This window comes from Notechis scutatus, chromosome 5 (assembly GCF_049901735.1).
Source record: "Notechis scutatus isolate UNSWTSFEM ecotype Mainland chromosome 5, rNotScu1.2, whole genome shotgun sequence".
Lineage (NCBI taxonomy): Eukaryota > Metazoa > Chordata > Lepidosauria > Squamata > Elapidae > Notechis > Notechis scutatus.
The window spans coordinates 27236686-27262313 of NC_142013.1; the positions used below are offsets into that span (position 1 = coordinate 27236686).

At 38.4% G+C, this 25628-nt stretch overlaps 1 pseudogene across 1 annotated transcript; it reads left to right on the forward strand.

The window, feature by feature from the left end:
• The first annotated feature begins 4381 nt into the window (after window positions 1-4381).
• Window positions 4382-6727, forward strand: LOC148130417 (D-glucuronyl C5-epimerase pseudogene; annotated as a pseudogene). Its single transcript, XR_015749940.1, has 2 exons — window positions 4382-4386; window positions 5398-6727. The product of XR_015749940.1 is annotated as a D-glucuronyl C5-epimerase pseudogene (transcript).
• Window positions 6728-25628: the final 18901 nt, after the last annotated feature.

Consider the following 25628-nt stretch of genomic DNA (forward strand, 5'->3'; position numbering starts at 1 on the left):
TCTTCGGCTGCCTCTGCGGGGCAACCTTAGCCTCCAGATCCGTCAGGATCGGAGGCACCAAGATGGCTAGCGCCGCAGGGATCGCGCAGGATCGCGAATCCCTGCCGCTGGCAAAGCCGACAAACCGGAAGTTCCTCCCAGCTTGTGTGGATTTTTATTTACAGTTTACATGTACTTTGTTTTTGTACTGAATTTCCTCCACTTAAAGACTGTTCTTTGGAGAGTTTTTTCTCCAGCCGAAGGTAACTGGGCATTGGGGGCAAAGTTGGAGGTATTAAAAGTTGGAGGTATTTCTTACTTATGTGACTGTGTTGCCTTTCTGCCACATCTCAGGTCATCACACTAGATTTGTAGCAATCTGCAGTTGTATTAAATCATTTCAAATCCCTACATAAAATAGATAACTAAATTGAATGTAGCTTATTGTTTCCATTTCCTTCAATCTACATGGGCATATTTAGTCTGCTCTCAGAATTTAATGATACCATTTCTGTCATAACATGAGATCTGGCTAGAGCCCTGATGACAGTGGTTAGAGTGTAGTATTTCAGGCTAATTCTACCAACTGCCAGTAGTTCAGTAATAAATGGCTCAAGGTTGACTTAGCTTCCATGCTTCTGAGGTCAGTAAAATCAGGACCCTGATTTCTGGGGGCGATATGCTGACTTTGTAAACTACTTAAGAAGGGCTGTGAAACACTATGAAGCAGTATATGAGGTTAAGTGCTATTGCTATTGCTAGATAAGAGAAAGATGTCCAAAGCTTATAGTAAGTGGTATTTGTCAGACAGTCTGCAGAGATAGTTTGTAAAAATACTAATCTCTCATATATGTGGACAGGTTGGGGAAACCTATGTCCTTTTAATCATTAACATCCAATGCTTTTAGCTTTTGTTTTATCTATACTCATTATGAGTAACTGAGAACTGAGAATTTAGATGTTCTAAGGAATTTGGGTGATCATTTTCAGGGTTGTTTTTTTTTTGTATTCTCACAAATACAAATCTATGAACTACACAACACCGGTGTAATTGTTTTAGCTCTGAAAATCTTATAGTAGGTAGTAAATAGTTGCTACTCTTTATGGAGATAAGCTTAAGCCAACATTTTTCATCAGTAAGGGTATTTGGCCTTAGCAAGATGCATTTTATTATCAGCTCTAGATAATGAACATCTAACTTTCATGAGAAGAACAACATTTGAAATTTCTGAATTTTCAAACTATGATGCTTAAAAAAACCAGACATTTATTTTCATACATTAACTCTGTCCCACTTTTATTATTAATATTATTATATTATCCACTTTAGGTACTGTATGTGAATGACTGAAAGAGGAATACAGTATTTCTCTCTGTCTCTCTTTGTCCATGGAGAATATACTGCTTTTGTTAAGCAGAACACAAAGTCTAATCTCTATCAATTTCCAGGGCAATTAGAGAAAACTTTCCCACAGTTAATTTGTAAGATATTACCTCTTCAGGGGTGGGATTCTACCAGTTTGCACCTATTCGCTAGAACCGGTTGTCAATATCCTAAGCAGTTCAGAGAACCGGTTGTTAGAAGAAATTACTGGCCTAATCCTGTAAGGAAGGCAGGAAGGAAACATTCTGGTGTTGCTTACAGAAACTGCCTCTCCATTAACCCTTATTACATTCTTGGTAGGACTAGACTTCCTGTCTCAGGAACGTCTCTGGAGTTTTTTTCCCCTCCTTTGCTGGTACTTTGCTTGTGTGCAGTGACCATTTAAAATTACAATGGCACTGAAAAAAGTGACTTATGACCATTTTTCACACTTACGACTGTTGCAGCATCCCCACAGTCATGAGAGGCCAGGCGAGGAGATGCGTGCCTCGATGTGAGTGATGTTGAATTGGCCACGCCCAACCAATAACATGACCACCAAGCCATGTCCACACAGTCACATGACCACAAGCCACACCTACAACCTAAGCCATGCCCACAGAACCGGTTGTTAAAAATTTTGAATCTCACCCCTGTACCTCTTCTCTATTTTTATTAAAGCAGGTCATAGTCACTGGCATATATCATACTATAGATCAGACTGGTATTTTTTTTAATTGTCTGCATTGACAGAACTAGAACTGATAATCTAAAGAGGAGAAAAAAAGGGAATCTGTGTGTGTGTTTCTGCATATTCACACAGACACATAACTGTTTGATTCTTCTCCCCTATGATGCTGTAAACGGAGGCTACATTTGATTCATTACATGTGAATATCTAATATTTAATATATTAAATTACACTAATCATGGGGTTTTGTCAGGGACCTGTGTAGTTCTTTGTTCTGGCAATCTCCATTAAAATTAGCATAAACCTCAAAAACCATGCATCACCCTCCATTTAAATTAATTGTGCATTACATTACACACCATTCCCATTTTATATACTGGAAGTTATGTATTGATACTCTTTACTGTAGATCAGATAAGGAATCTACTGTCATGTAAGTCAGTGCTAGTTTATTTAAAGCTATCATAGCTGAATTTTGTAGCAATAGCAATAACACTTAGACTTATATACCACTTCACAGTGCTTTACAGCCCTTTCTAAATGATTTACAAAGTCAATCAGCATATTGCTCCCAACAATCTGGGTCCTCATTTTACCAACCTTAGAAAGGTGGAAGGCTGAGTCAACTGTGAGCCAGTGAGGATTGAAGTCTTGGCAGTCAGCTGAATTAGTCTGCAATACTGCATTCTAACCACTGTACCACCACTGGTCTATAAGTTGTGTAAGTCTGTAAATCTGAATGTTCTTTCCCTTCTTTCCATTTAATTGAGAATTAAAAAAGGGCTTCTCTAAGACATTTACTCATTTATCTTCTTGCTCTGGGTGCAAGTCTGTTTTATTTTATTGTAGCAGTTGTTCTTTCATCCTTCAAGGAAATTCCCTTTGCCATCTCTATGAACTTTGGCATTACTACACTCTAATTATGACTTCTTGTTCTTTTTGCATTAAAGTACACACTTGTCATGCATGGTCAAAAAATGACCTTCAGAAGACAGCTGGTCACAAAAAAATGCACATTAATGAGAATCATTTCCATCTTTAGCTCCCCAGAATACACCTGGACTATCCTAGTTAAACTTTGGTGTGCTTTTCTTGCTAGACTATATTATAGTCCAAATTTTAATCTCTGTTGGAATGCCTGCAGTATCCACATGGAGCCCAGAGAATAAAGATATCAATTAAAGCTCATCTTTTTAAAAAAGAAATCAGCAATTTTCTCCCTTAACCCCTGCTTTTTCCAAAAGAATTTTAGTTTCCAAATGGAATATCCTGATGATATAGGATATCCATAGAACAAATGGAATTATACTTTTAGTTTTAATATTAGATGACTGGGGGAAGGAATATAGTTAACTTTCTCCTTTTATTGAATTAATATTTCCTGCTGTTATGTTCCATATTGTTTCTTCTTTTATTCCATTTTTTTACTTCTCAATACAGAATGTTGCTTTGCAATATTTTTGCTGCTGAGATAACTCAACTAGTAGACAGCCTCTCAACTGATGTATTTCTCAAGTTGCTCTGCCAATTGGAGTGGGATAATTTGGAACAGATTATTGCTTTCTGGAACAGAGAAGAATGCATTCAAAATCTGGATCAAGCTTCAGTTTTGATCTGTTCATCTGGGATTATATTAGTGGGGTCAGTTGTGGCATGACAGTTATAAGAAAAACAAGGTGAAAAGTCCACTGTTATGTAAAATCCTTTGGTCAAAATGGAGGAAAGAACAATATTGGAATCAATATGCCTTCAGAAACAGTGGCTCATGCAACTCAATCATGTCATCAGTCATGAGAAATCACAGCATTTTTAAAGTTTGATAAGCCGAAACTGTATAAATGGAGGACGGATAAATCCTTAGTTGTATCATTCACTTAAATAACATCTTATTGTCCAGTTTCTCACACTTATCAACACTGTTTTTATCTAAAGGGAAAAAAATTTAGTTTCTTTATACAATACCTACAATGTCTTATGATTCGCTTCACTGTTTCAGAAATGATTGGATCGCTTCTAAAGCTGCAGTTGGGTTCTTTAAATGGACCAACTGTTCTCAAATTCTAATATATATTCCATCTAGCAAAGACCAATCCATTTTTAAAAATTGCCAAGATTTATTATTAGTATAGTCCCTAGTAGAAGATCTGTAATAGAAGAACTACTTTATATCAGAAAGAAAGGAACTGTATTGGCATAAAGGTCATTACCAATAATCAATAGAGGTTGTTTTTTAACTAATGTCAGAGAGGAGAAGGTTTAGTTCCTCAATGATACCATTTCATAATATCTTGTTTGGCATCATGCCTCCCTTTTTCCCATCATTTCTGTGCCTCTGAGAAAGTGAGATAATGGAGTATGACAGGATTTTGGGCAGAGAGAATACCAGATTGTGAGCTGTCTTTTTTGCAAGCAAATTAACAGTAAAGATCTCCAGATTTCTATCCAGGAATTGTTACTTAGAAGTATAATGATAACACAATAGTAGTTATTGGGATTATATGAGGAATATTTTTTTATTCTTGGTTTATTTCACTAGATTTTTATCCAGTTTGCATAATTTATATTGATTTATGGACCCCAGTGTTCCTTACGTTATTAGCTATGAGCTACCAAATATAGGAGGTCAAACCACACTGTTCAATGTTTTGCATTAAGCTACCTTCTTACCAATTATTTCCAAATTCACCTGCAGGACATAGTTAAAATAACTATTCTAAATACTTGGCTTCAATTGTTTTAGAATTATACAGCACAGATATGCTACTCGATTTCATAATTACACCAATTTTTAATTTAAAAAAACAAAAACAAAATAATTATGTCAAATTAATGAACTTGATTTTGTCTTTAAGAGCAAAACATGCCAAGATGCATTCAGATGCTGGTGGGTTTGAAGCTGATTTTGTTGTGTTAGATAATATGGTCTATTACTGATTCTGTGTTAATGGCAGATGAACAAAGAGTCCATTTGGTTAAAGAGTTGGGCTGGCAATAGACTGTGAGTTCTAGTCCTGCCTTAGGCATGTAAGTCAGCTGGGTGACTTTGGATCAATTATTCTCTCTTAACCCAACCCACCTAACAAGGTTGTTATTGTGAGGAAGAAGAGGAGGAGGAAAGAATATGTATGTTTATTTATTCTAATGAATAAATAAAAGAAAATTACAGTGATTCCCTAGAGCTCCCACAAGAATCATTTCAAGAAGTTTTGCACAAGTTCCTCAAGATTATTGTCAAAATAAGAATCAGAATATTTGCACACAAAAGATGAACCCTGCTGGATATCATCATCATCATCTTAAATGTGTATGCGGCCAGAATTTCAATGATTCAATGACTCACAACAATTCCTCTGTTGTGTCCCAGCCAGTGTGTGAACAGAGCAGCTAAGCCGCAGAGTGAGGAAGCATCGCCCCAGGAGCAGCAGAAGGCTCCCCCCATTGTCGGGGGCTTCCATGGGAACAAAATCTTAGGGCTGAAATATGAAGACATTGATTGTCTGATCAACGATGAGCACACTATTAAAGGCCGAAGGGAAGGGAATGAGATCTTTCTGCCTTTCTCCTGGGTGGAGAAGTACTTTGAGGTCTACGGGAAAATTGCCCAATATGATGGCTACGACCGGTTTGAGTTCTCCCATAGTTACTCCAAAGTGTACACCCAGAGAGCCCCCTACCATCCAGATGGCGTTTTTATGTCATTTGAGGGCTATAATGTGGAAGTCCGGGACAGAGTGAAGTGCATCAGCGGCGTTGAAGGTGTGCCGCTTTCCACGCAGTGGGGGCCTCAAGGCTACTTTTATCCCATCCAGATTGCGCAATACGGGCTCAGCCATTACAGCAAGAATCTGACGGAGAAACCTCCCCACGTTGAAACGTATGAAACGGCGGAAGAGAGGGAGCAGGGCAGCCCACCAGGCAAATGGACGGTTCCCAAAGGCTGTTTTGTCACCACGTTGCTGGACAAATCCAGATTCACAAATGTCAAGCAGTTTGTTGTTCCTGAGAACTCCGAGGGAGCGTCTCTCCAGCTGGGGAACACAAAGGACTTTGTCATTTCCTTTGACCTTAAATTATTAACGAATGGGAGCGTTTCAGTGGCTCTTGAGACGACCGAGAAGAACCAGCTGTTTACAGTGCACTACGTCTCCAATTCTCAGCTGATTGCTTTTAAGGACAAAGACATTTTCTATGGAATCGGGGCCAGGACCAGTTGGAGCACAATCACACGAGATCTTGTCACCGATTTAAGAAAGGGTGTGGGACTCTCTAACACAAAAGTGGTCAAACAGACCAAAATTATGCCCAAAAGAGTGGTGAGGCTGACCGTGAAGGGGAAGGGCTTCATCGACAACATCACAATTTCAACCACTGCCCACATGGCAGCCTTTTTCGCTGCCAGTGATTGGCTGGTGAGGAACCAGGATGAAAAGGGTGGCTGGCCAATCATGGTAACCCGGAAGCTAGGAGAAGGGTTTAAGTCTTTGGATCCAGGTTGGTACTCTGCCATGGCACAAGGACAGGCGATCTCCACCTTGATTAGGGCTTACCTGTTGACGAAGGAGCGTACCTTCCTCGGTTCGGCTCTGCGAGCAACAGCCCCTTACAAGCTCCTGTCGGAGCAACGTGGCGTGAGGGCTGTCTTCATGAACAAATACAACATCCTCAAACAGATAAATTATAATCAACTCAAATAAAAGATAAAGGAAAAAAATGGCAAGCATGACAGACCAGATGGAGTGAAACAAGACCTTTCATTCTCTCTTGCCAAAGGCCTAAGTGGAAGCCAGATTTTTCATGACTCTTTTAGATAATAGTAGAGTGGGGCCCTCCAGATCCCAGGGGAACCTTATTCTAGAGGGCAGGCACTGCTGTTGCGAAGGTGCATTTCTGGGGTCCCAATAGATAACATTGTTTAATTGAATGAATGCGTAGTACGCCAACCCTGAAGAAAATATAGGTCAATTTCTAATTTCACATAGTGGCTAATTAGATACTTATGGCAAGCTTATTCCCAGAGCCCAGAAACAATTCATTTGGTGTTTCACACAGCAACTTATGCTGGGACTCACATTGCTTCTAACATCAACTCCTTACATTTCATTAATTAATCTAGTTTTTAAATGTTGTTTTTAATTTCATTATTTCATAATTTATTTAATATTATATTATTTGTGGGTATATTTGTATATTTTGAGGTTTTTTACTGTTCAGCTTTCCTTCCATTTGTGTTCAGCCTGGGTCCATTTTTGGATGTCACTGAGTTCAGCTATACACTGCTTCCAAAATTAGGAAAAAGTTGATATTTGTTGTTTCTTATTTGCTCAAAGGCTGAAACATAACCACTGATGGATGGAAGCAAAAGATTCTGTTGCTGCATACATCCTGCCAAAGAAATTTATGCTATACAGTTTCAGTTTTAGAATTTTAATGTTACTGATGCTATGTTCTTTAAATGATTCTCTAGTTTTATTTTAGTTTTAAATAATACAATATACATAGTTTTAGGCTTATAGTTTATCTATTAATAATGTCTTGCTCCAATATTTTATACTAATAGGAAATCACTTGAAATGATGTTTTCTGCTTTGTATGTCTTTTTTTGATTGACTGTTACTGTTTTATTCTGATCATGGAAATAAAGACAGATGGAATTCAAGCTTTTTGAAAATAGGTTAAAAAAACTAAACCAAAATGAAGAAGCTTGTTTTTGTTCTTCAGTAGGGTCAGATGAAATCTACAAAAAAACTATTTTAATAGCTTTTAATAAATTTAAATAAACCTGTGAAAGGATTCTTGAACTAATTACCAGCTATGTTTCTTATGTCTAGATATCATGTGATGGAATTTTCAGTGATGATTATTAAAATCCATGTCAAATTTTAACCAGATACATTTAGGAAATGTTCACAAGAAAAAGATATTATATATATATATATATATATATATATATATATATATATATATATATATATATATGTATGTATGTATGTATGTATGTATGTATGTATGTATGTATGTATGTATATATATATATATATATATATATATATATATATATATATATATATATATATATATATATATATATATATATATTCTTAAGTTTTCGCGGTACTTACATGTATGGTGTTCGGCTTGGTTCGGGTATTTTCCCACGTCATTGTAGTTCTTTTAAAGTTGTAGCAACGTTTCAGCAGAATCTCATCTGCCATCATCAGGCTTCTGTATTGTGTCCGTCTGTGGGTCAGACTTTTTCTTCATCAGGATGAAGAAAAAACCATTCTGGCACAGCAATAGGCTGCCCCAAATTTAAATCTGAAACCACTGTAAAAGTCTGACCCACAGACGGACACAATACAGAAGCCTGATGATGGCAGATGAGATTCTGCTGAAAGCGTTGCTACAACTTTAAAAGAACTACAATGACGTGGGAAAATACCCGAACCAAGCCGAACACCATACATACATACATACATACATACATACATACATACATACATACATACATACATACATACATACATATATATATATATATATATATATATATATATATATATATATATATATATATATTCTTAAGTTTTCATGGGTATTTATATGTACGGCATTCAGCACTGTTCAGGTTTTTTCCCACATCATTATAGTTGTGTTTTTAAAGTTGTAGCGATATTTCGGCAGAATCCCATCTGCCATCATCAGGCTTCTGTATTGTGTTCATGAGTCAGGCTTTCATAGCCATTTCTGTTTTAAATTTGGTGCTAGTCTACTGCTGTGTTAGAATGGTTTTTTCTTCATCCTGATTGGTTGGGAGTCTTGGTCTGTGTTTATTGGTCTTGGAGTTTGCTGTGTTCTGCTTGATTGGTGTTTCTAATATCTTCTGTCTGTTTTGTAGCATTTTTTTGTCTTGATTGGCTGCCAACATTGTGTTTCCTGTATTGGAGGCTTTTAGTGCGGCTTGGCTCCGAGTAAATGGATGGCTATCCTTTATTAGGAAGCTAAGTTTCATCTGGGTGCCTGGTTGGGGTGTGTTTGAGCTGGAGGTATCAGGGGGGGGGGTCTGTTTGTGCCCAGGTGTTTGCCTGGCTTGTGGTGTGGAGATTTTTTTGTTTGTGAGTGCAGGCTTCCAAATGATTGACAGCCTGGTGGAATCTTCTCTTCTATTCATGCTTTCTGGTCTTTTTTCAATCTCTATGGCTTCTCTGATGATTCTGTGGCTAGGGTTTTCTATAGTGGCTAGGGTTTTGGTGCCATTGAAGTCAATGCTGTGACCTGTGGCTTTCATGTGTTGGACTAGTGAGGAAGTGTGTTCCAGCTTTTTTACTGCATTTTTGTGTTCATCCAGGCGGGTACTTATTCTTCTATTGGTCTGTCCAATGTACGTGGCAGGGAATGATACGCAGGGGACTTCATATATGCCTTGGTTTTCCAGGTCAATTTTATCTTTGGAGTTTCTTGGGATGGCTGCTATTTTCCTGTCTGTTTTGAAGGCAGTCTTGATGTGATGCCTGTGTAGTATCTTACTGATTTTGTCTGTAGTACCTCTTATGTAGGGCAGGACAGCTGTTCCATAGGTCTGTTCATCTTCTAGGTCTCCATTATGTCTCAGTGTGTTTTTGTGGATCAGGCCAGTGATTTTGCTTTTCTGGAGGCCGTTGGCTGTTAGTACTTTAGTCAGGGTGCATAGTTCAGTCTTTATGTGTGTATTGTCTGCCAGGCATTTGGTTCTGGCAATTAGTGTTTTGGCCACAGAGTTTATCTGTGCTGGGTGGTGGTGGGATTGGGCATTGAGGTAGCGGTTGGTGTGTGTTTTCTTCTGGTATATGGTGTGTCCTAGTGTGCCATCTGTTTTTTTTGTAGATTAGTACATCTAGGAATGGTAGTTGTTTGTTTGTTTCCATTTCCATGGTGAATTTGATTTTGGGGTGTGTGCTGTTTAGGTGTGTTATGAAATTGTTTAGGTTTCCTTTTCCATGGGGCCAAATCACAAATGTGTCATCGGTGTATCTTAACCATAGTTTGGGTTTGTGGGTGGCATTGGCTAGGGGTCTGGATTAGAATTCTTCCATGAACAGGTTTGCAATGACGGGTGACAGTGGTGATCCCATAGGGGCTCCTTCAATTTGCTTGTATCTTTGTCCTTTGTATATGAAATATGTGTTGGTTAAGCAGTGTTCTGTTAGTTCCATGAGGTGTTTGGGTGGCTGGTATTTATTTTTGATGATTTGTAGGGTTTCTTTTATCGGGACTTGAGTGAATAGTGAAACCACGTCGAATCTTACAAGCAGATCTTCTTGTTCCACGTGTAGATCTTTGATCATTTCCAAGAGGTGGTATGAGTTTTGTACATGTGAAGCTGCTGCTTCAGCATGGGGCTGTAGCTGCTTTGCTAGGTATTTGGCTAGGTTTTGTAGTGGTGCTCCTCTGGAGCTGACTATGGGTCTGAGAGGTATGCCTTCTTTGTGTATTTTTGGGAGGCCATATAGTTTGAGGCATCTGGAAGATTTTTCTCTTGGGATGATCGTCTGTTGGATATCTTTGCTCATGTGGCTTGGTATAATTTTCTTCTTGGTTATTTTGTCCAGATATGTGGCTGGGTCCAAGTTTATGGGTTTGTATGTGGAGTCTTGGAGTAGGCCTGTCAACTTTGTTTCGTAGTCTTTTCTATCCATTACTACTGTGGCATTATCTTTATCTGCTGGAAGTATGATTATGCTGCTGTTGTTCCTTAGGGCTTGCAGGGGTTTTAGTTCCTCTTTGTGCAAGTTGCTTTTGGGTGGTTTGCTTGTGCATAGGATGTTAGTGACTTGGTGTCTTATTGTATCAGCTTCATCTGTATTTAATTTAGTTAGGCTGGATTCCACTCCACATATGATGGATTCTGTGGGGATATTTTCAGGTGCTATAGCATAATTGAATCCTGTGGTTAGGACATCTGTTTCTGTTTTGGTGAGTTCTCTGTTGGAAATGTTATATACTAATTGTTTCAGGTGTTGTTGTGAGTTGTTGGGGGCTTTCTTGTCATGTTCTAATTTCTTTAGTTTCTTCAAGAGTTTGTCATTTTTGTAAGTGGTTTCAGTTTCAGCTCTCCAAGTTGTAAGTTGTTTTATCTTGTCCCAAAGTAGAGGGTGGATTTTGTTGCTCAGTTCCAGGTGTAGTGTTAACAAATCTTTGTTTCACTGATCCAATTGGAATCTCTTGCTGTGGAGCTTGTTCCTGAGTAGAGCCATTTCAGTTCTTTTCAGAATACGTTTAGTAGCAGCTGTGCTGTGATGAAATGTTAATTTGAAGCAGGTTGGTGTTGCATTGTTGTGTCTGCAGCTGCGTAGGAATTTGAGGTCACTTAGTATTCCTGCTCTTTTAACTTCCAGCTTCTCATAGGTTTTGGTCTGGCTGTTTATTTCCTCCCCGTAGAGGTGTGATATTTGTTTTCTTAAGTTTTCGTGGGTACTTACATGTATGGTATTCAGCTTTGTTTGGGTATTTTCCCATGTCATTATAGTTGTGCTTTTAAAGTTGTAGCAACGTTTCAGCAGAATCTCATCTGCCATCGTCAGACACAATACAGAAGCCTGATGATATATATAAGAGTGGGTGAGACCATACAAGGGACTGACATTACTGTTATTATTCATTATTCATTGTTAGGTAAACTTAGATAAACTACTATTAGGTATTACCACCCCCATGCCTGAAGAGAAACATGCTAGTAAAACATGAACACTAACCTAACAAGAGTGATGAGTGGTGCAAAGAGCCATGGAAAAATACACAAGACAAGATAGAAAGTTGAAACTATACAATAGCATCAAGAGAATAAAATAATTGAAATGTAAATGGGTTGGGCACATAGAAGAACTGATGGCAGTTGGACTAAGGCAATTATAGAATGGATTGATTTCACTTGATAAAAAGTGTGCACAAAAGAGACGGATTGATGGCATTAACAAATATTGATGGATTGATGACATTAACAAGTATTGCCAACCCAAATGGCAAAAAACAAAACAAAAAAAAACCCCTCAAGATCATGTTGGTTGGAAACATCTGGAAGAGGCCTTCATCCTGCAGTGAATAGACAATGGCTAGAACGATGACAACTATAAGGTAATATTGTATTTATTAAACTATTTTGTATAATAAATGTTTAGCAGTTGATGTCAATCTAAAACTTTATGAATAGATCAATGTTACATGACAACAATAGTCTTTAAAATTGTTCCAACTATACTAATAGGATTTTAATTATTTCTTTAATTAATAATTATTAATATGTCTACCTCAATTCTCATAATATGCATAACATGCAAATGAAATCTATTACCTAGATGAAGAAAGACATAAGCATGGAAATTATACAATAAATTTAATGTACCTTTATGGTGTTTTTATTGATGTGTTATTTGTTTATTTTTTATTCCTTCTTTCACAAAGATAAATAGTGGGATCATTTTCTTTGGGCAATATAAAAGTTTTATACTTTCTTCTATAACTTTACCAATACTTTCAGATTAAAAAAAAAAAGATCCCACTTTTGACATGTGGTTGATTAAACATCTTGTTCTCATTCCTGATTTATGCCTAACTGAAAATTTAATCCTGCCAAAAAGAAACCGGCAATGCTGTTGATAATTAGAATGAGGCAAAAGGTATTTTTGCCAGCTGATCTTCTGAATGCATTTTGCCTGAATGTCTGAATGCATTTTTGCCAATTGATCTTCAACATCTGCCAAGATATTTCAGAAAGGAATTGAAAAAAATGGAGAAGGGATGGAGCTAATGTATATCATATTCAAACATAGACTAAAATGGATTATGCCTACAATGCCAATACGAATTTAGGCCAGATCTGGGTGTTGCTGGATCCAGTGTACTGGATACAATGTGAGGGCTAAAAAAATACCCCTTCTTCTCCTGGATATTTATATTAGATAAAGTCATCTGTCTAGTGTCAGCCCAGCCAGCTTTTTTCCTTTTTGGCTACTGATGGCAGAACAGTCTGGGATCTGACCAAGTCACTGAAAGACTGAGATAATTTGTGAGGACAAACAATGTGGGTCCTGCAAAGTTTCCATTAGATTTAAAACCAGTGCTGATTTCATCCTACTAATTATTTTTGACTTTGTACAACCTAAGAAATCCTCAAATGTTTATAGAACACTGAGTTGTACTACATTCAGATCAGCTATGGTTGTAACATACAAACGGTCTTTGCTATTCTTCTGCAGTTTCACAATACATGTTAAGCAAATAATCATGCCTTAACTTTTGACTCAGTTACGTTACTTTGCACTTCAGTGACATATATATTTACAGATAATATTTGGTAATTGATAATACAGTGATTCTTTTAAAATGACAAGGTTTTTCACTTGATGACATAGGAACTGTAAGAAAATATGCAGAGCAAAGCTACACCTAAGGTTTCAGATTTTATATACAATATAATTTATCCTGATTCATATGTTAATGTGCCTTGATATAATAATTATGGTTAGTCACTCAATCAGCCACGGGTTTAAACTGGATTGGCATTTTTATCCATCTATCAAGTCCTTCCCAAAGACAGATACAGATAATCAGAGTTGGAAGGGACCCTACACCATTTCTGATAAATGGCAGTCCAATCTCTTCTTGAAAGTCTCAACTGATGGTGCTCCCACAACTTCCGAGGGCAAGCTGTTCCATTGGTTGATTGTTCTCACTTTCAGAAAGTTTCTCCTTGTTTCCAGGTTAAATCTCTCCTTGTTCAGTTTCCATCCATTATTCCTTGTCTGGCCTACAGGAGCTTTAGAAAATAGCTTGACCCCTTCTTCCCTGTAGCGGCCCCTCAAATATTGGAAGACTGCTATCATGTCTCCCCTGGTCCTTCTCTTTACTAGACTAGCCAAGCCCAGTTCCTGCAACCGTTCGTTGTATGTTTTAGCCTCCAGTCCCCTAATCATCCTGGTTGCTCTTCTCTGTACTTTTTCTAGAGTCTCAACATCTTTTTTATAATGTGGTGACCAAAACTGGATGCAGTCCTCTAGGTGTGGTCTTACTAAGGCTTTATAGAGTGGTATTAGTATTTCCCTTTATCTTGACTATATCCCTCTGTTAATACAACCAGGATTGCATTAGCTTTTTTGGTGGCTGCTGCACACTGCTGGCTCATATTTAGCTGGTTGTCCACTAAGACTCCAAGATCCCTTTCACAGTTACTGCTATTGAGCCTGGTTTCACCCAGTCTATATGTGTACTTTTGGTTTTTCTAGCCTAAGTGTAGGACTTTACTTTTCTCTATATTGAATTTCATTTTATTAGATATGGCCCAGTGTTCTAGTCTATCAAGATCCATCTGGATCTTGAGCCTATCTTCTTGGGTGTTAGCTATTCCTGCCAGCTTAGTATCATCTGCAGTTTTGGTAAGTTCCCCTTCTATTCCCTCATCTAAGTCGTTAATGAAGATATTGAAGAGTACTGGGCCTAAGACGGAACCTTGTGGCACCCCACTGCTTATTTCTCTCCATGTAGACTTAGACCCATTATGGACTACTCGTTGAGTACGGTTTGCCAGCCAGTTGCGAATCCATCTAGTGGTGGTGCTATCTATTCCACTTTTTTCTAGCTTACTAAGAAGTAGGTTGTGGTCTACTTTATCGAATGCCTTGCTGAAATCTAAATATATAATGCCAACAGTATTTTGCTGGTCTACTAATTTAGTCACTGTGTTGAAGAATGAAATAAGATTGGTTTGGCATGATCTGTTTTTAACAAACCCGTGCTGACTGCTAGTTATTACTTTACTTGTTTCTAGATGTTGGCAGATCTGTTTTTTTATTATCTTTTCCAATATCTTCCAGGGTATTGATGTTAGGCTGATTGGTCTATAGTTTCCTGGGTCTGGTGTTTTTTTTCCTTTTTTGAAGATGGGAACCACATCAGCTCTTTTCCAGTCCTCTGGTAGTTCCCCGGTGCTCCAGGATTTTTTAAAGATATGGTGCAGTGGTTCTGAGATGACCTCTGCCAGCTCCTTTAAAACTCTGGGATGTAATCCATCAGGCCCCGGTGATTTGTTTTCATCAAGATCAGACAGGTGTTCTCTTACTATTTTTTTTTGCTTATTTTAACTTTCATTTCTGGTCTGTCTTTACAGTTATGGTTTTGGTGGGTTGAGCTATAGTTTCTTTTTGCGTGAAGACAGAGGCAAAGAATGAGTTAAGCAGTTCTGCTTTCTCTCTGTCGCCTGTTACTTCCTTGCCATCTTCTCTTTTAAGTGGACCGACTGTTTCCTTGATTTTTTTCTTGTTATTTATATGTTGGAAGAAACTTTTTTAATCATCTTTGACTTTTGTTGCAAGTCTTTGTTTGTTCTGAGCCTTTGCTATCCTGACTTTGTCTTTGCAGATTCTGGCTATCTGCTGATATTCTGCCTTAGTTGTATGTCCTTCTTTCCATTTTTTGTACTTGTCCTTTTGTTCTTTCAATTTGCCACAGAGATCTTTGTGCAGCCATGCTGGTTTCTTCTTGGATTTCTTGTTTTTCTTTCTCAGTGGTATTGTGCTGGTCTGGGCTTCTATGATCATACTTTTTTGAGTTTCCCAAGATTTTTGAGTTGTTTTCCCCTTTAGGATTTTCATCCATGGAATCTTTCCCATGTTCTTTCTGAGTTTATTGAAATCAGCTCTTTTAAAATCCAAGACTCTGGTGTCATTATGTTCTGTTGCTTGTGTTTGTGTTATGTTGAATTCTAGTATGACATGGTCACTCTCACCCAAGGTTCCTGCAGTTTCAACTCCCTCTATCACTTCTTCTCTGTTTGTAAGTCCAGTATGGCTGTCCCTCTAGTTTCACCCTCTACCTTTTGGACAACAAAGTTGTCAGCTAGGTTGGTAAGGAACTTATTTGATTTCTCAATTGGTGCAGAATTAGTTTTCCAGTTGATATCAAGATAATTGAAGTCTCCCATTACTATTGTTATATGTTTCCTGCATATGTTTGTTAGTTGGCTGGAAAAAATGACATCTATTTTTTCTGCTTGAATGGGTGGCCTATAATATACACCTATGGCCATGTCATTCTTTTTTTCCTTTTATATTGACCCATATGCATTCTAGGAGGTTTTCATCTTTGGTTTCATGCATTTCTGTAGCAATATAGTGGTCCTTTACATACAGTGCAACTCCACCTCCTCTTTTATGGGGTCTGGTTTTTTTTTAATAATTTGTATCCTTCTACCAGTATATTCCAGTCATGGGTTTCATCCCACCAAGTTTCTGTTATTCCAACTATATCATATTTACTTTCGTGCATTCATAGCTCGAGTTCACCTTGCTTGTTCCCCAGACTTTGTGCATTTGTATATAGGCACTCGAGATCTTTATGTCTGACACTGTGTTTCCTGTCTACATAACCTGTGTTGTGCCTGACTGTCCCTACTTTCTTGCCACCTGTTTGATTAGTGCACATGGTATGGCACTCACTATTAAATGCTTGGTTTTGGTTGCCATCAAGGTTGATAATCTTACCTGCACAAACATCTATTTTGCATGCACTGGTTTCCTTATCAGTTTTAGGTTGCTGGGGACAGAGATGTTCTGAATCCATTAATTCTCTGTCCCCGCTTTTCAGTTTAAATGTTTATCCAGGAAATCTGTGAATTTAATGCCAAGTAACTCAGTCCCTTTTTTTGATGGATGCAAACCATCTCTTTTGTACAGTTTTTCATTGGACCAGCTGCAGACATCATGATTAATAAAACCAAAGCCTTTCCTTTTACACCACTCCTTTAGCCACACATTAAACTCTGCTACACGCTGCCCTTTCCCTTTTTGTTCCTTGTATACTGGTAGAACCTCTGAAAAGATAAGCCTACAGTCCATATTACTAAGTTCATACCCCAAGCTCTGGGAGTCTTTCTGAACAGAAAGTACATCCTTCTGGGACAGATCATTTGTACCAAGATGTATAATAGCATCAACATCACAGCCCTTGCTGGCATTCTTGACTATCTTAAGAATACACTTCTTGTCTCTACTGGCAGAAGCACCTGGTAGACACCTGACCTCTTTCAAAACCTCAGTATTCTTTCCTAAATTTACATCCCTTACAACTGAGTCCCCAACGAGAAAGTGGCTTCTCTTTTTGGACGCCTTGCTCTTCTTTTGTGACTGGTGCGTAATACCTGATTCGCACTTTCTCCTTTCCAAAGTAAGTTCTTCTTCTAGGACCATGATCCCTGGCTTACTTAAGTTATCTTATCACAACTACCTTGACCTGTCACTTTAGCGTCCCTATTAAGGTCAGCAAGGGCATTGTATCTGTTGTGCTGGGACACAGCAAAAGTTTTGTGTTTATGGTCCACAGCTCTCACCCTGCCAGATCCCACGGTTGTCCATACTGCCCTTTTCCTGTAGGATCTTTGTGGTAGTGGGGGCTGGTAGCACGGCAGCTCAATAGATGGCTGGATTGGGCACCTAATTTCTGCTTGGAGAGCACAGATTAGAGATTCTAGATAGGTAATCTGTCCATGTAGACTGGTAATTTTTTTACAAAGGGGACAGTATCCAAGTTTTTAAAGAGCACTGTGAAAGACAGCTGTAAAACAAGTATTACACTGAACTAAGCGGGTCATTTTGAAATAAAATAAAATCACAATCTCAAGTGCACTTACTCTAAATGTCTTATTGGTATTCTTTGTTTATAGTTATATGATTCGTGCACCTAACGGCGTGCGGGCCTCTATCTTTCTCCTTTCTATTCACCCTCTGCTTCTTTCACAAGTAGCCAGCAGCTCCTCCCACAACCTCTGGGAATTTGAAATGCAATGGAAACAATTCAAACTGCCTCTCTTTTTTCTACTCACCTTCTGCTTCCTTCACAGGCAGCCAGCAGCTCCTCCCACAACCTCTGGGAATTTGAAATGCAATGGAAGCAATTCAAACTGCCTCTCTTTTTTCTACTCACCCTCTGCTTCCTTCACAGGCAGCCATCAGCTCCTCTCACAACCTCTGGGAATTTGAAATGCAATAGAAGCAATTCAAACTGCCTCTCTTTTTTCTACTCACCCTCTGCTTCCTTCACAGGCAGCCAGCAGCTCCTCCCACAACCTCTGGGAATTTGAAATGCAATGGAAGCAATTCAAACTGCCTCTCTTTTTCTACTCACCCTCTGCTTCCTTCACAGGCAGCCAGCAGCTCCTCTCACAACCTCTGGGAATTTGAAATGCAATAGAAGCAATTCAAACTGCCTCTCTTTTTTCTACTCACCCTCTGCTTCCTTCACAGGCAGCCAGCAGCTCCTCCCACAACCTCTGGGAATTTGAAATGCAAGACATGAGATAGACAGATGCTGTTGTTCGATGGTGTTAAAGGTATCTTCACAAGATGTTTCAAATAAAGGTACATTTTGCAAATTGACTGATGGCGATTTTGTCAATGCCGATGATGTTCAAGTGATGCTTCAGAAGTTCTGTTATTACATCTATGGCACCTATTACTATTGGAACTTTCTTGCTTTCTTTTGCCATAGTCATTCTACTTCTATATACCTGTCATGGTATTTTGTGATTTCCTTCAATACTTTCTGTTTTCCTAAGATGCCTTGAGGTGGTGGCAGCAATAAGTCTGCAAAAAATTCCAGCTGATTAGCTACATCTGTGCTATACTTGAGGCTTTTATGAAAGATATTACCGTATTTGCCGGCGTATAAGACGACTTTTTTGCCCTGAAAAACATGCCTCCAAGTGGGGGGGTCGTCTTATACGCCGGGAGGACTCCGACTCCCACTTCGAGCTTGAGTTGCAGCCGGGAGGGAGGCTGGGGGAGCGGTGTGTGTGTGTGTGTGTGTGTGTGTGTGTGTGTGTCGGGTGTCACTCGCCACGCGCTGCGCAACCTTCCCCCTCTTCCTTCCTTAGCGGTGTGGGGAGGAGAGGATTTGAAGATCCTCACGTGCGGCGTACTTTTCTTTTTCTTTTTTTCTTTTTGCACGCAGGTTTTGCATGCGGGCGGCTGTAGGTTAAGGATGGGGGAGCCCCCGGGTGGGTTATCAGGTTTTACGGTGCTTCCAACATGTGCGAACGGTGGGAGAGCGGAGAAGAGAGCGAGCGAGCGCCCCGCTGTGTGAAATCCTGCCGTCAAAGCAACACTGGGGGAGGCAGGGTATAAATTTACCAGGTTAATGTAGCAATGGTGATTAATGCCCAGAACATTGTTTGCGGGTATTGGGGTGTGTGTGTGTGTGTGGTGGTGGTGAGGAGAGGTTGTCCTTTGAATGCGGAAAAGTAGGTGTGACCTTGTGTAGGAAAATAAAGAGATCCTTTTAGCGTGTTTGGCTTCTTTGCCTCCCCTCGTTCGTTTTGACGTGGAGATAATGGCCTTTGGGCGGGAGGGGAAGAAAACGGTAGCTGGATCATTTCAAATTTCACTTACTCTCCTGCCTCACTTCAATATGTCTGAGCGACTCCAGATACTGGAAGACTTTTGAATGAAAGTGTTACCTCCATTTTTTTTTTTTAAAGAGGGCCACTTGGGGAAAAAAAAAAGATTCTAAGGAATTCCTTGTTTCTTGATTAAAGAGAAGGCATTGAATATACTGTTCCTTGGCAGCCTTTTCAGTGTCCGGGTTTTTGGTGTGTGTGTGTGTGTGTGTGTGTGTGTGTGTGTGAGAGAGAGAGAGAGAGAGAGAGAGAGAGAGAGAGAGAGAGAGAGAGATCAGCTGTATTGAGAAGAGAACGTTTCCTGTGTTCTCATTTTATTTACAACATATTTTACGCTTAATGGTAAGCAATGAAAAATATTTTTAAAACTCATTTCTAAACTCCATAGCTATTTGCATATTCTTGGTTCAAAATTGGATTAGCTCATTTCAAAATTGTCCAAAGCAGAAAAGTGCGTCAAAAAAAAAAAAAAAGTGCAAAAGTGGAAGGTGTGTGGAAGAGGGGGTAGTCTTATACGGCGAGTATATAACAAACTCTATATTTTGAGTGGAAATGTTGGGGGGTCGTCTTATACGCCCAGTCGTCTTATACGCCGGCAAATACGGTATATTCTGCAGTAGAAAGAGGGCAGCTAGTGATGTTGACAACCCATTCAGGTTCAACTACCTTTTTAATATATTGCTTTCTTTTGCCACAGTTATTCTCTTTCTATTTGACAATATTTCTTTATTTTCAACCTTTGAATACTTGTGATAGATAAATACCTTTTCTTCCAATAGCCTTGCATACTAGCCCAGGTTAATTAGCCAATAGTCCTTAGTCCTGTAGCCCATTTGTCATTAGATGTCCAGATATCTAACATGTGCAAGATGTTTGTTGGCCCGCACAATGATTGATTGAGTACAGGTTTCAGTAAATTATGTCTTCCCATATTGTTTATAGGAGAGACATTCTTGGTCTGATATCTGTTCAGTATGGTTGAGCCTCTGGCATACCTTTAATCTTCCTCCGAAAACACAAACCTCATAACCAGGGTCAAAGTAGTGACTCACTGGGGTTTATTATTATTATTATTATTATTATTATTATTATTATTATTATTATTATTATTATTATTATTATTATTATTATTATTTGACAAAGCAGAATATTGTTTAGATTTTGTAGTCTTTTGAATTTCAGACAAAGTTCAATGACACTTTAAATACAATTCGAAGGTTTTCTCATTTAAATGTGTAATGTCATTTCTTAGCGGAATTTGATTAAACTTGTGGCATATTAGTTCATTATAAAGACATGATACCTGCCAACTGTGACATGGATAGGTGCAGAGTAATTTGTATTTAAAAACGATTTGTTGTGGAAGAAAATCACTATTACAATTATCTTCTTTCTCATCAATTACCTTAGGTAAAACAAGAGTTTAGTCACATTTCTCTTTGCAGGATACATTTCTTTCATTCATAACAAAATACTAGGTGCTTCCTGAGATTTGAAATTATGCATTAATGTAGGTTAGGCATTTTTTAAAAAACAATGAATGTATGTCTGTTACACACAGCCTAAAGAATATGACATGGAATTTTTATTTTAAAAATTTTCAATATTGTAGAACTCATAAAAATGAAAGGGGATGTAGGCTAAAGAAATAAATTTACTGCTAGACTAAGAAGACTGACCCACAAACAATAAAAATACTAAATAAGAATAGAGTGCAAGATATTTGATTTTTAGAGAAAATTGGTCTGAACTGGAATAAAGAGTTATACCATAAAAATACAATACAGCTTTTTATATATTGCTCATCCTAGGAGAATAAACTTACTACAGAACATTGAAAACATAGATATATTACTTTGATATCTCTTTCTCACTTACTGGAATCTGTAAAGTCATATCATGGTTGGAAGCTATCCTTGTTATCACAAAAGCACAGTTTCTCTTTCCCTCCCATTTCTTTCTGTCTTCTAAAACTTGAAAAGGTTTCAGAAAGGTCCAGGTTAACCAAGGGAAGAAAGCCCCCATTTAAAAAAATCCCTTTCTTAAGTAGGTTTAAAGTTTTGAAGGCTGCTCATTTAAATATGGACTGCTCTGAATAAGTCCCAGTCCTTCCTTGGCAGGAAGTATTAATACCTGTGAAGTAGGTGGACAATTAATGTGAGATCCAAAAACCAAATGCATATTTCTATACCCTTGTAACCTATTACAATTAGGAATGTTCATTGGGCACTTTTTCTTGTAGCATTTTGTCTGCTCAGGAAGATTTTTCCCAATAGAGAACACTCTAAGACAATTTAAAACAAGATATTATCACAAACTTAAGGATTCCAGTGCATCTTGTAGTTCTGAATTTTCTGGATATAACAAAGGATATTTTTGCTTCTTTAGAAAAGGCAAATAAATAGTGAGCCCGAGGAGAAAAGTAAAGAAAAACAGGCAGACAAAAAAGAAATTGTTCTTCTTCTTACTTCTTTTTATGTATTTAAGACTCACTGGCAATGTGTATATGGTACTTTTTCTTCTACATTGCTGCCTTTTCAATAACTCATACTGGGAGACAGGAACACAGCATCCTATTCTCTATTGACTGCCAGATGAGAAAGACATTTCCCTACTTACTTCTATTGTTAGACACTTTCACAGTAAAACAAGTCCAGGTAGCAGGTTTAGCTTTCTGACTGTGGCTGATAAAGGGCTTTGTTCTCTCCTTGTACCAAGCTGTAAACTGAAACATGGCACAATGGCCCCCTTTTCATGAATCTGCTCGAACTATTAAAAGGAGAAGTTCATTCAGAAGTTCTTGGATGTTGCATGCTGAGATCCTTACAGTTAAAATCCATTCTTATTGACATAGTTGTCATGATTTGGGATCTGTGAAGTTCTGGCATGAACCCCAATTGCATAGAAGTCATTCCAAAACATTCAGTTTGTTGTAGAAATTATATGGACTAAAGTTTCTTTCTGCATTGCTATGAATTGGGCAGGAGTCTTGTTCTCTTTTTCCTCAGGCTCTTCTCTTAGAGCTTTACCAACAACCAGCACTCAGTGACTAACAGGATTAAGAGTGAAGGGCTAAGCTTTGATAAATAATTATTTTCACTGCAATCAAAGAAGCCCTAATAATAAATATGACCAGAGGTTGCAGAATCTAGAAGTCTAGCCACTAAATATAAAACAGCCCAGGAATTAAACTGTATGTCTCTTTTTCTGCCCTTATTTCATAAGAGACATCTTGCTACTCATTTCTCAGCTTTGGATATTAAAGGCAGTTGGACTGTTTTTCATAAAGATCTCTGGATCTTTGCTTAGAGTTTGGCAGAATCAGCCCTCACACCTTCAGCCAACACTCTGCATAGCCATCTTGTCTCTTCCTCTAGCCCAACAACCCATTTGTTTTTAGGAGATATCCACATTTTCCCACAAGGAATTGATAGCAGTCCCTGATAAAATATTGTTTATAAATAGTTGACTTATACTGCAATATAAACATGTCAAATATACCTATGATGACATGAACATGTTGCATGAAACCATCATTGTCAACTGAGTCTTATGCTATCTACTGATTCTCTTGAATATAGGAAATGAGGCCACCCTCTCAATCTTTTTGAAGCATTCAAGTAAAATAATATCTATTACTTTCGCAAAATGCTCCAAAGATGTTGGTCTAATTGAAAATGGAAAACTGTGAGGAAAAAAGGTTACAGTTGGCAATTGATGTGATTAATATGCCAAAATGATGTACTCAATAAAACAGTTCTTTGAGAAAGCTGAAAGTCTGAGAGTGTTGGATTGGTTGAGTTCATTAGTCGGAACCTTGACAGGAACTGAATTAATCTGGTCTCTCTTCAAAAAGATTTCCTCAAGGATTGGACTTGCAAGTTCAAGGAAAAGAAAGGAAATGGAAGAGAAGGGAAGGAAGGGAGGAAGAACCTATTCCTCTAGCTCAGGAGTGTCAAACTTGATTTCATTGAGGGCCACATCAGGGTTGTGTTTGACCTTGAGGGAGCGGGGGCAGAGATGGTATTCAGTCGGTTCAGACTGGTTCAGGCGTACTGATAGGGAAAATTTTGAGTAGTTTGGAGAATTGGCAAATACCACCTCTGTCTGGCCCCACCCACCTGCTCCCACTCTCACCCTTTCCTGCCCTAATAGGCTGCTGCTTCTCTGTGCTGCAGCGCCTTCCATATGGCACTTAGAGGACCCAAAGCAGTGGCTCACAGCTGCTCACAAGACACTCTTCCAGAAAGAGCAGCACTGGAGAGAAGCAGCCACTGCCCCGGAGAATAGAGATGTATTGGAGCAGGTGGCTCCGAAAGCCTGCTTGGTTGAGCTTTGCCACCTGAAAGCCGTGCGCATGCATGCACAAAAGCTGTGTGCATGCACATGTGTGTGCACTCCCATTTTTGGTCATCTGGTGGTGGGATTATTTGAATCCCACTACTCAGTGAGGATGTGGCCAGGGTGGGCATGGCTCAACATCACTCGTGTCGAGGGCACCTATGGTGGCTCAAGAACTATGCCAGCAAAAATGGGCTCCCAAGCTCTGTTTTTGGCTGCAACAGCTTCCTGCAACTCTCTGCCAGTGCACAGCCCTCCTGAGGTCCAATTTTAGTTGCGATGGTCTCCTGCAACCCTCTGCCAGTGAAAACGGAGCTTAAGAGGGCTGCCCACAGCCCTAGAGATCTCTATTTTCAAACCATCTGCCAGAAAAAATGGAGCTTAGGAGGGCTGTGTGGGAAGGTCCTTTGCTGTTTCCAGGTCGGCCAAAGGGCCAGTTCTAAGCACCCTGTAGGCTGGATCTGGCATGCAGGTCTTGAGTTTGACATCCTTGATCTAGCTACATTTGTATTTGTGCTCCCTTCCTTTTCCAATATCTCTCCTTTTTAGTCACCCTTTGCATTTTCTAATATGTTTCTCTGCTCTATGCAACATTGAGAAAAATTATTCACTGTCATTGATTGGGTCACTGCCTTCTACCCATGTAGGTAAACACCACCAATAATAATTAACAGTGTAAGACTTAGGAAGCATTCCATTTTTGAATTGGTGGCCAGGCATTCACACAGCATCAAGGGAGCAATACATTTAACCTCTGCTTGAACCCTGAAAATGATTCTTATTTTATCACTTACATAAAAAGAAAGAAATAGCCCAAAGAAAGTAAACTATTCATAGTATGTGCAGAATCAGTACAGCTGCAAAACCTACAGCAATCTGCATGAATGAATGAGAAAAATCATATCTTTAGGAAGTTTAGATAAACATACTGATTTTGGATTTCTTAAATATACTGGAAAACCTGGAAAACATATTTATCTGAAAATCTGTATTTTTATGATTGCTGATTTAATCTTTAATGATATGCGCAAAATGTATATATTACAAAAATATAACTCAGAGCTGTGTGTTTCAAAGAAAATACATTTTATGGTAGACAAATAAATTTCAATTCTGTGAGAATGAGTATCTTGACTTTCCTGTGCAACCATAGTGCAAAAATTCTGCAACAGTTTAGCTTTCTCTGCTGCAGTTAAATGTTAAGTGAAAATATAATAAATGAGCTCATCTTTCAGCATTTGTTTAGAATAAGAAGGAAGGGCATCCATAGGTATTGTAGAGTTTCATATGAATTATTGCAGAGGAAGCTAGGAAAGGAGGGAATTGAGAGGTCTTGTAGTAGAACTATTTGTTACTTGAAGTAATACAGTGTGCATAAAACAAGCTCATTAAACAAATGTCTAACCACCCTTGGCCAAATAAAATATTATATTAAAAGAAAATTGAAAAGGAATACTAAGATATCCTAAGAGTGAGGTAAATATTATATAAGCCTCTATCATTAAAAAAATAGTCTTTAAATAATTTTTGGAGTGGTTTAGCACCATATTAGGATTTGCAACTAATTTGACATTCCGTGGAAGTCAAAGTTAGACCTAAAAGAAGTAAGATAGGAAAAATATTGATGCTTTTGAAGTTTCATATTGGAGAAGACTCTTGAAAATACTGTGTACAGCCAAAAAATCCAACCAGCCAACCAACCAAATAAATAAAGGGATCATCAAATAAATGTACCCAGAATTCTCACTTAACACACAAATGAGGAGGCTCAAATTATTGTACTTTGGAACATTATGTAAGAGCTAGCTCTCTGGAGAAGGTTCTAATGACAGAATATC